Consider the following 9,834-nt stretch of genomic DNA (forward strand, 5'->3'; position numbering starts at 1 on the left):
ATACTCTTATGGATAATCCAAATGCTCTATAGCAAACTTCCGACGGGCCCGGACATGCACTGGTTTAGGCAGGGGAGCACATCTGGCACTGCAGGATCTGAGTCCCTGGCGGCGTAGTGTGTTACTGATGGTAGCCTTTGTTATAATGGTCCCAGCTCTATGCAGGTCATTCACTAGGTCCCCCCGTGTGGTTCTGGTATTTTTGTTCTTGTTATCAATTTGACCCCACAGCGTGAGATCTTGTGTGGAGCCTCAGATTGAGGGAGATTATCAGTGGTCTTTTCTTATTATTGCTCCCACAGTTGATTTCATCACACCAAGCTGCTTGCCTATTGCAGATTCAGTCTTCCCAGTCTAGTGCAGGGCTACAATTTTGTTTCTGCTGTCCTTTGACAGCTCTTTGGTCTTCACCATAGTAGAGTTTGTAGAGTGACTGTCTGAGGTTGTGGACAGGGGTCTTTTATACTGATAACAAGTTCAAACAGGAGCCATTACTACAGGTAATGAGTGGAGGACAGAGGAGCCATTACTACAGGTAATGAGTGGAGGACAGAGGAGCCATTACTACAGGTAATGAGTGGAGGACAGAGGAGCCTCTTACAGAAGAAGTTACAGGTCTATGAGAGACAGAAATCTTGCATGTTGTTAGGTGACGAAATACTTATTTTCTACTATAATTTGCAAAAAAAAAATCTTGCCAAATCAGAGGCGGTGATTTTCTGGATTTGTTTTCTCATTTTGTCTCTCATAGTTGTGGTCACCTCTGATGTCAATTACAGGCAAATCCCATCTTTATAAGGGGGAGAACTTGCACAATTGGTGGCTGACTACATACTTTTTTTCCCCACTGTAGGTGGAAAGAAACTGTGCGTGCTCTACCAATGCCATTGGAGCTACTGGAAAACAAACAAAGAGTAAATACCAAGGATGGGGGTCGTCACCTTAGTGTCGTTTTTCAGATTTCATTTTTTGGCTCAGTTGTTTCATAATGCATGCACATAGTGAATTATATTAGGAATAACCCATTGACCACGTGACTTTGATTTCAACCAAATTATTCATCAGATGATCCTTTTAGCTGCCGGATGACTTTAGTATAAATGGTGGATGGTAGCAAATAAGGACTCAAGACCCTCATGTCCTCACGACTATTCCCCAACAAATGTCATGTAGATCAGTGGCAGCTGCCTATCCTCCTTATATAGGTGCTAGAGGTGGGGAGACAGAAGGCGCAAATAGGGTCTTACCCGGTAAAACCAGAAATGACGGAAAGTTATGATAACACTCACCTGATCAGGTTGTGCCAGTCACAACTCCTGAAATCGCATATGAGTGTCGGGATTTTCTTTTTTCCCTGAGGAAGGAGACGGTTCCAGTCTCTGAAACGCGTTGGAAATGCTGTAATAAAAAAGAAACTTCTTCATTAATCCTGCACCAGTGGTTTTTTAGCGCGGCTAAAACCCGTTTTCCTATATTTATACATGACTTATCCTCCTTATATGAGACACACGTGGGTGATGGGAGTGTGTGCCAATTAGAAATAAGTGACCCTGAGGTTTTGTTTTCGAACCCAACACCAACTTAAAAGAACAAAGCTTGGGTTCGGAGTTTGGAGGCTTTATGTGTGAACTGAACTCTCGCGAGCAGCGCTGTGCTTGAAGTGATAACTTTTTTCCTTTTTTCTTTCTTTTTTTTGTTGCCCGTCCTTTCTACCTTTCTTCTGAACGTCCTCATTGATTAATCACCTGTAGTCGTGGCCGAGCGGTTAAGGCGATGGACTTGAAATCCATTGGGGTCTCCCCGCGCAGGTTCGAATCCTGCCGACTACGTAGACTTTTTTATTTGATTTGCTCAGTCACATTAGTTGTTTTCCAAATCTCCAAATTACAAAAATGTGAATTATCTTTTGATTCTGAAAACAATTGGGAAATATACAGAATTTATTGCTGTAATCGCTCTGATCAGGAGAATCTGGCAGCTGCGGCTTTTCTATTTGTTGGCTGATAGCGCTCTATAGTGGATTGTTTTTTTCTGGGACCGGACAGGACGTTCAGTTCAGGGACACTATATTTATATATCTATATCTCAAATTTTACTCATGTTTTAATCTACTTTTTTTTCCCAACACTTTGATAAAAAAGCCTAATTTTTGCTCTCTCTCTATATATATTTATATATATATATAAATATATATATATATATATATATATATATATATTTATATATAGATTTTTATGTTGTTCAATGAAGTTAACAGTTATATGGATCGTATCATTCTGGAAACGGCAATACCAAATATCTGCACTTTTTTGTTAATTTTTGTTTATACATGTTTCTACATTTAATATTATTTTGTTATTTATTTGGGGATTTTCTTTTAAATTTTAACATTTTTTTCCCCTTAGCCTCTATATGGGACATTACCTTTTACCAGATTAAATGAGGGTTTTGAGGAGTTAATAACGGTTTCCAAAGGAAGGAGAACATTTCCCCCCAGGTTGTGACCGCAGAGAGGGGACTGATAGCAAAAAAGCGAGTCCCATTGTAAAAGAATAAGATTGATCGCTAGGGTAAGGAAACATTATCGGTCTGGACTCTGCCAGTCCGGGGACGTCTCACGGTGTCTCCGTCATCTCACACCGCTCTGCCCCGATGGAAGATTTACATCTGTGAGTTTTATGTCATTTTAGCGCATTACCGGTGACCGCGATCAGATCAGATCTACAGGAAGAAGGTTCAGTTATAAATTAACAAAAATTATTTTAGATAATTCATTTTTTTGGAATTCAACAATGACTGTGAATGCAGGAAAATTGTCCCCAGAGCACAATACTCCGTACATAAAAGTCCATCAAAAAGAAGAATCCTCGTAGTCGGCAGGATTCGAAACTGCGCGGGGAGACCCCAATGGATTTCTAGTTCATCGCCTTAACCACTCGGCCACGACTACAGCTATGAGGGCTGATTGTGGAGTCACCGGCTCAAAGGACTTTTTCTTAGTTAATTTTATAATCCTAAAACTATCTCTAGAATTTTTTGTAAAAATTTTTTTGATTAATTGTAAACTTTTACCTTTGAATTAAGATTGGATTATTCCACTCCACCTGCACCAGACGGTTTTTGTGTACAGACCAATCTAATTCATGTTTCTCTAGAATTCAGCATCCACATTACTGATGAGGCCACAATATTCCATTTCTTATCCGATGTCTCCTCCCCGCCCGCTCTCCTGATGTGGAGCTTCCATTAGAGTGATTACACTTCCTGACTTGTTAGCCAGCAGCAGATACAGCGGATTCTCCAGACACAAATTCTCCTCTAATCTTCTTCTCCTCCTCTCATCTTCTTCTTCTCTTCCTCTCATCTCCTCCTTTATTTCCTCTCATCTTCTTCTCCTCCTCACATCTTCTTCTCCTCCTCTCATCTTCTTCTCCTCCTCTCATCTTCTTCTTCTCCTCTCATCTCCTTCTTCTCCTCTCATCTCCTTCTTCACTTCATATCATCTCCTTCTTCTCCTCCTCTCACCTCCTCTCATCTCCTTCTTCTCCTCTCATCTCCTTCTTTTCATCCTCTCATCTCCTTCTCCTCTCATCTCAGCCTTCACCTTCTCTCATCTCATTCTTCTCCTCCTCTCATCTCCTCCCTCTCCTCCTCTTATCTTCTTCTCCTCCTCTCATCTTCTTCTCTTCTCATCTCATCTCCTTCTTCTTCTCCTCTCATCTCCTTCTCCTCCTCTCACCCCCTTCTTCTCTCCTCTCATCTCCTTCTTTTCATCCTCTCATCTCCTTCTCCTCTCATCTCTGCCTTCACCTTCTCTCATCTCATTCTTCTCATCCTCTCATCGCCTCCCTCTCCTCCTCTGATCTTTTTCTCCTCCTCTCTTCTCTTCTTCGTTGTCACATCCTACACAAGATTCATTTGTTCATTTTTTCGCAGTCACACATTATGAATTATTTTCTACCAACTGTTTTTCATCTCTGTCTTATTCATTACTTCATTTACGGCTTTTTACAATGTCTGTCTCATGTGTCCCCCCATTTGGGCACATTGTGGGGCTGAGCGTTGAGTCATTGCCACTAATGTGCCCCCGCTCCATGGTGACCCCAAAGCATTGTTACTAGATTGATTTCTCATCTGTAGTTGTGGCCGAGTGGTTAAGGTGATGGACTTGAAATCCATTGGGGTCTCCCCGCGCAGGTTCGAATCCTGCTGACTACGATGGCTGTTTGTTCTACAGAGTTTTCTTCTGCGGTCATTTTCCTTGGGTCACGTTAGTTGGTGAATTCCATAATTTGGAATCATATTGTAATTTTCGGATACTGAAAACAATTGGGAAGCTCTGATCAGGAGACTTATGACAGCGGCGGCTTTTCTATTTTTCAGGTGATGGCGCTCTATAGTAGATTGCTTTTCTGAGATAGGATGGCCTTTTCAGGAACATTATTATAATATATAATTTTGATCAGGTTTTAATCTTTTTTTTATTTCTGGAAGTTTCCATGAAAAAGTCTAATATTTGCAACATATTTTATTTTACGTTGTTCAACAAAGTTGACAGCTTTACAGATCGGATCATTCTGGATGCAGCAATACCAAATTTGTGCACTTTTTTGTTTGTACGTGTATATTGGTATAATTATTTTGTTATTATTTGAGAATTTTCTTAAAAAAATATATTTTTATTTTTTTTTAATTTTAAAACTTTTCCCCTGGGCTCCTATATCGGACATTAACTTTTATCAGTCTGATTAGATGAGAATTTTGAGGCGTTAATAACAGTTTCCAAAGTAAGTAGAAAATTTGCCGCCAGGTTGTGACCGCACAGAGGGGACTGACGGCAAAAAGCAGCTCCCATAGTAAGAAAATAAGAATGGCCGCTATTATAAGAACCCTTATTTGTCTGGACTCTGCCGGTCCCGGGACGTCTCGCGGTGTCTCCGTCCTCTCACACCGCTCTGCCCCGATGGAGGATTTACATCTGTGAGTTTTATGTCATTTTAGCGCATCACCGGTGACCGCGATCAGATCAGATCTACAGGAAAAATGAATTAATAATTTCCAAAATTATTCTACGTAATTCAGTTTTTTGATATTCAACAATGAATGTGACTAGAGATGAGTGAGTACCGTAATATTCGTAATCTCTCTCCGCTGAATACTCAATGATCACGCCATGGCGCGGCTGTCACCCTGCTCCCGTGGCCTCATTTCTTCCTCTCTACCCGCTCATTAGCCTCATCACATATTCACCGCACAAGCTCATTAGCCTCATACATATTCACTACTTCTCCCTTTGAGTGTTTGCAGTCAGACTCGCCCACAAGCTAAGTGACAGTTGTCTGACTGCAACCAATCACAGCTGCCGGTGGGCGGGTCTATATTGTACAGTACAATAAATAAATTAATAAATAAAAAAATCGGCATGCCCCCTGATTTTGATACCAGCCAAGATAAAGCCTCACAGCTGAGGGCTGGTATTCTGAGGCTGGGGAGACCTACATTTTTGGTATCCCCAGCCAAAAATATCAGCCAGCAGCCACCTGGAATTGAAACATCTATTAGATGTGACAGTCCCGGTACTTTACCCTGTTCATCTTGAATGCCCTGGTGCAGTGGCAATCGGTGTAATAAAGAGTTAATGGCAGCCCATAGCAGACACCAAGTCCTAGATTAATCATGGCAGGCGTCTCTGTGACACCCCCATCATTAATCTGTGAGTGAAAGTAAATGAATACAAACACCAAAAAATCCTTTATTTGAAATAAAAGACAAAAAAAGCACCCTCTTTCACCACGTTATTAACCCCCCATACACACCTGCAGGTCTGACGTAATCCACACGAGGTCCCAGCCATGACGCTTCCAGTGTGATGCCCTGGCAAAGCTAGGTTGTCACAGAAAGAGTTAATCCTCCTTGGTAATCTGATCTCACACCGGTGCAGCAGGACAAACCACAGCCCCCAGTGTAAGAGAAAAGCAAAGCAGAAGGGAGGGGCTGGAGCAGAGTGTAAGGAGAGGCAGACAGAAGAGGAGTCTGGAGTTGTAGCTCCCAGGCTGATAGTGAAGCGTGCTCCGAGAGGGCCGGGACAGGCTGTGAGTGAGGAAGGGGCCAGAGGTAGCCGGGCAGGGTAGTGACCCCCGGTACCTGGGTGACCCGGATCACTGCAGGGGAGTGGATTCCCCGTTCCCGGCTGAGGAGAAAGAGGAAGAGAGTGGAGAGAAAGGCACCTGCTGCAGGGAAAGAACAACAGGAGCTGCTGCACCGTGTGTGGGACACTAACACCCCGTACCGAAGGCTGCGGACACCGGCAATTCCTAGTTTACCAGTGACTCTGTGTGGAATACTTGTGAGTATGCCCGTGCCCTCGGGCACCGCACCGCAGCACTGCGCCCTGCTCCCTGCTTACCCCATCACCGGGCCCCGGGACAACCAACCCCCTACCCACGAAGGGGAGATATAACAACCAAGCTGCTCCCTGTCACCGCTCCCGGGATCCCCATAAAGAGCAGCGGTGGTGTCAACAAATCACCACAACCGTGGGTGGCGTCACGGACAATCTCCCTTAACAAATCCCCTTTTACTGTGGAGCCTGGGATCACAGACCGGGTCACGCTACCGTGATACCCACAGAAGTGACCTCGTGGCCTGGATCTGAGTACCCCTGGTCCCCGGGCGACACATTTGGCGTCACGAACAGGATCGAACCCATCCAGTTACCTGGAGGAAGTGCGCCTTGTTCTGGACTGTCAGCGGTGTTCCGCTGCAAAAATTGTGAAAGTCGCCATCTTTGCCGCCATTTTGGGCGCGAAAATCTCCCGCCCAGCGCCTTCTTCCCCAAGCGGTGGGCGCGAAAAAGAGGCTCCGCCCCCTGAGAACGCGGGCGGAAGTGAAGCTCCGGAGGACCGGAAGCGAAAGAGAAACTTTAAAAGTTGCTAGAAGGACTGCTCCCGAGTACCAAGGGGGAGCAGTAGGAAGGAACTGCAGTTCATGTGACCAGGACTGTAAAGGCAGGGACGCCAGGACTTTGCCTAATTCCGTTCCTGGACAAGCAGTAGCCGCAACCCCGATGACATCTTACCCGGCTCCGGCAGTCCGCCCAGCCGCCACGGTAATGACGTCGGCTCCGGCAGTCCGCCCGGCCGCAACGGAGGTGGCACCCTATTGGAAGTCTGCCCCAGATGGGGCGCCAGCCTCTCCCAGGTACCCCGTCACGGCTGTGGAGCAGCCGGAGTGCACCTGCAGAGAGGAGGAGCAGGCCAGTGAGAGATGGAGCCCTCGGCAGTTAGCGAGGCCGGTTGTAGCTGGCGCCCTAGGGCATCCAAGTGGGCCTAGCTCCTGAGCAGGAGGCAGAGCACGGGACCCGTGCCCCGTACTGGGAGTGGCGGCAGCGGCAGTGGTAGCGGAGCATGGTCGGCTACCCACAAGTTAAAAAGTTGACTGTTTTATGGACTGTCACCCCTGTTGAACGCCCTCAAGTTCAGGAGGAGGCCATCTGCTCCGCAGGTGTGGGGTGGCAGAACGGTTTAAAGTTTTAGAAAACATACCTCCCGATGTGGGAAGATGTATGATTGTAATGTGTTGATTTTTCCAGTTTTAATAAATGTTGGTGGCCAGATGGCCCGAGGACGGGCCGTGTTTTGCCAAGGGGGTGTGTGACGCCCTGGCAAAGCCAGGTTGTCACAGAAAGAGTTAATCCTCCTTGGTAATCTGATCTCACACCGGTGCAGCAGGACAAACCACAGCCCCCAGTGTAAGAGAAAAGCAGAGCAGAGGGGAGGGGCTGGAGCAAAGTGTAAGGAGAGGCAGACAGAAGAAGAGTCTGGAGTTGTAGCTCCCAGGCTGATAGTGAAGCGTGCTCCGAGAGGGCCGGGACAGGCTGTGAGTGAGGAAGGGGCCAGAGGTAGCCGGGCAGGGTAGTGGCCCCCCGGTACCTGGGTGACCCGGATCACTGCAGGGGAGTGGATTCCCCGTTCCCGGCTGAGGAGAAAGAGGAAGAGAGTGGAGAGAAAGGCACCTGCTGCAGGGAAAGAACAACAGGAGCTGCTGCACCGTGTGTGGGACACTAACACCCCGTACCGAAGGCTGCGGACACCGGCAATTCCTAGTTTACCAGTGACTCTGTGTGGAATACTTGTGAGTACGCCCGTGCCCTCGGGCACCGCACTGCAGCACTGCGCCCTGCTCCCTGCTTACCCCATCACCGGGCCCCGGGACAACCAAACCCCTACCCACGAAGGGGAGATATAACAACCAAGCTGCTCCCTGTCACCGCTCCCGGGATCCCCATAAAGAGCAGCGGTGGTGTCAACAAATCACCACAACCGTGGGTGGCGTCACGGACAATCTCCCTTAACAAATCCCCTTTTACTGTGGAGCCTGGGATCACAGACCGGGTCACACTACCGTGATACCCACAGAAGTGACCTCGTGGCCCGGATCTGAGTACCCCTGGTCCCCGGGCGACACACCAGCACTGCTACATCTGACTCTCCCAGCGAGCGCCATAGAGCAGGACTGCCCGCTGTGAGGTTCAAGCCGCAAGTCAAGTGAGCCACGCAATCTGCTCAGAAAGAACGCTAGGGAATCCGTGACGTCACTGCCATGACACACACCGTACTGCGGGGACTGGGTCACTGCAGCATGTACTGACCCTGGTCCTCAGCAGTTCCTCCTGTCAGAGCAGTGTGCTCTGCAAGGAGGTGCTGCCGAAACACACCTGGCTCACAGCGGATGGCAGGCTGTGATCATCACAGTATGCACTGACCTCTGTCCTCGGCAGCTTCTCCTGACACAGCTGTGTGCAGATACAGTGGATTCTCCAGACACAGATTCTCCTTCTCTCATCTTCTTCTCCTCTCATCACCTTCTTCTCTTCCTCTCATCTTCTTCTCCTCTCATCTCCTTCTTCTCCTCCTCTCATCGACTTCTTCTCCTCCTCTCATCTCCTTCTTCTCCTCCTCTAATCTCCTTCTTCTCCTCCTCTAATCTCCTTCTTCTCCTCTCATCTCTGTCTCCTCCTCCTCTCATCTCCATCTCTCCTCCTCTCATCTTCTTCTTCTCCTCCTCTCATCTCCTTCTCTCATCTTCTTCTCCTCTCATCTCCTCCTTCTCTCACCTCCTTTCTTCTATTCCTCTTATCTCCCCCTCTTCTCATCTTCTCCTCCTCTCATCTTCTTCTTCTCCTCCTCTCATCTCCTCTCATCTTCTCCTCCTCTCATCTCCTTCTCTCATCTTCTCCTCTCATCTTCTTCTTCTCCTCCTCATCTCCTTCTCTCATCTTCTTCTCCTCTCATCTTCTTCTTCTCCTCTCATCTCCTTCTTCTCTTCCTCTCATCTCCTTCTTCTGTGTGCTCTTCCAGGTGAAGCTGCCGAGAGACACCCCAGGCTGATCATCGCTCTCCCCGGATGGCATTGTCAGTGTTGAAGTGCTGGCAGGGAGTGGGACACAGCCCTGCACTTTAACACTGACTATGCCGTCCTGGGAGTGTGGGCAGCCAGTACCTCCATGCTGGCACTGTTAAAGTACTGGCAGAGTGCGGGACATGGTCCAGCACTTTAGGCCAAAGTGCTTCAGGTCACCAGATGTCATACCATGGGAACCCGGGTATGACCTCCAGTGAACTGAGTGACGTCGCTGCTGCCAGCCGGGTCCTCCTTGTCAGTGTTTCCCAGAGCCTGGAGAGATCTGTATCGTGCTTTTCCCTCAATGGACGCAGACAGTGGATCTCACTGCCATGGAGTTTTTTTGTGAGTGGTAGGATGGGAACGTGGCCATGTGCCACAGATTTCTGCCATTAATCTCTGGAGAGTACGGTCATTTCTTGGAAGGTGGCC

At 47.5% G+C, this 9,834-nt stretch overlaps 3 non-coding genes across 3 annotated transcripts; 2 read left to right on the top strand and 1 right to left on the bottom strand.

The window, feature by feature from the left end:
* Positions 1-1,747: 1,747 nt before the first annotated feature.
* TRNAS-UGA (transfer RNA serine (anticodon UGA)) lies at positions 1,748-1,829 on the top strand. The gene has a single exon. It is a non-coding gene; the product is annotated as a tRNA-Ser (tRNA).
* A 1,039-nt stretch (positions 1,830-2,868) lies between these two features.
* Positions 2,869-2,950, bottom strand: TRNAS-AGA (transfer RNA serine (anticodon AGA)). The gene has a single exon. It is a non-coding gene; the product is annotated as a tRNA-Ser (tRNA).
* Positions 2,951-4,136: 1,186 nt separating this feature from the next.
* Positions 4,137-4,218, top strand: TRNAS-UGA (transfer RNA serine (anticodon UGA)). Its single transcript has one exon. It is a non-coding gene; the product is annotated as a tRNA-Ser (tRNA).
* Positions 4,219-9,834: the final 5,616 nt, after the last annotated feature.

Source organism: Anomaloglossus baeobatrachus, chromosome 3, assembly GCF_048569485.1.
Source record: "Anomaloglossus baeobatrachus isolate aAnoBae1 chromosome 3, aAnoBae1.hap1, whole genome shotgun sequence".
NCBI classification, from domain to species: domain Eukaryota; kingdom Metazoa; phylum Chordata; class Amphibia; order Anura; family Aromobatidae; genus Anomaloglossus; species Anomaloglossus baeobatrachus.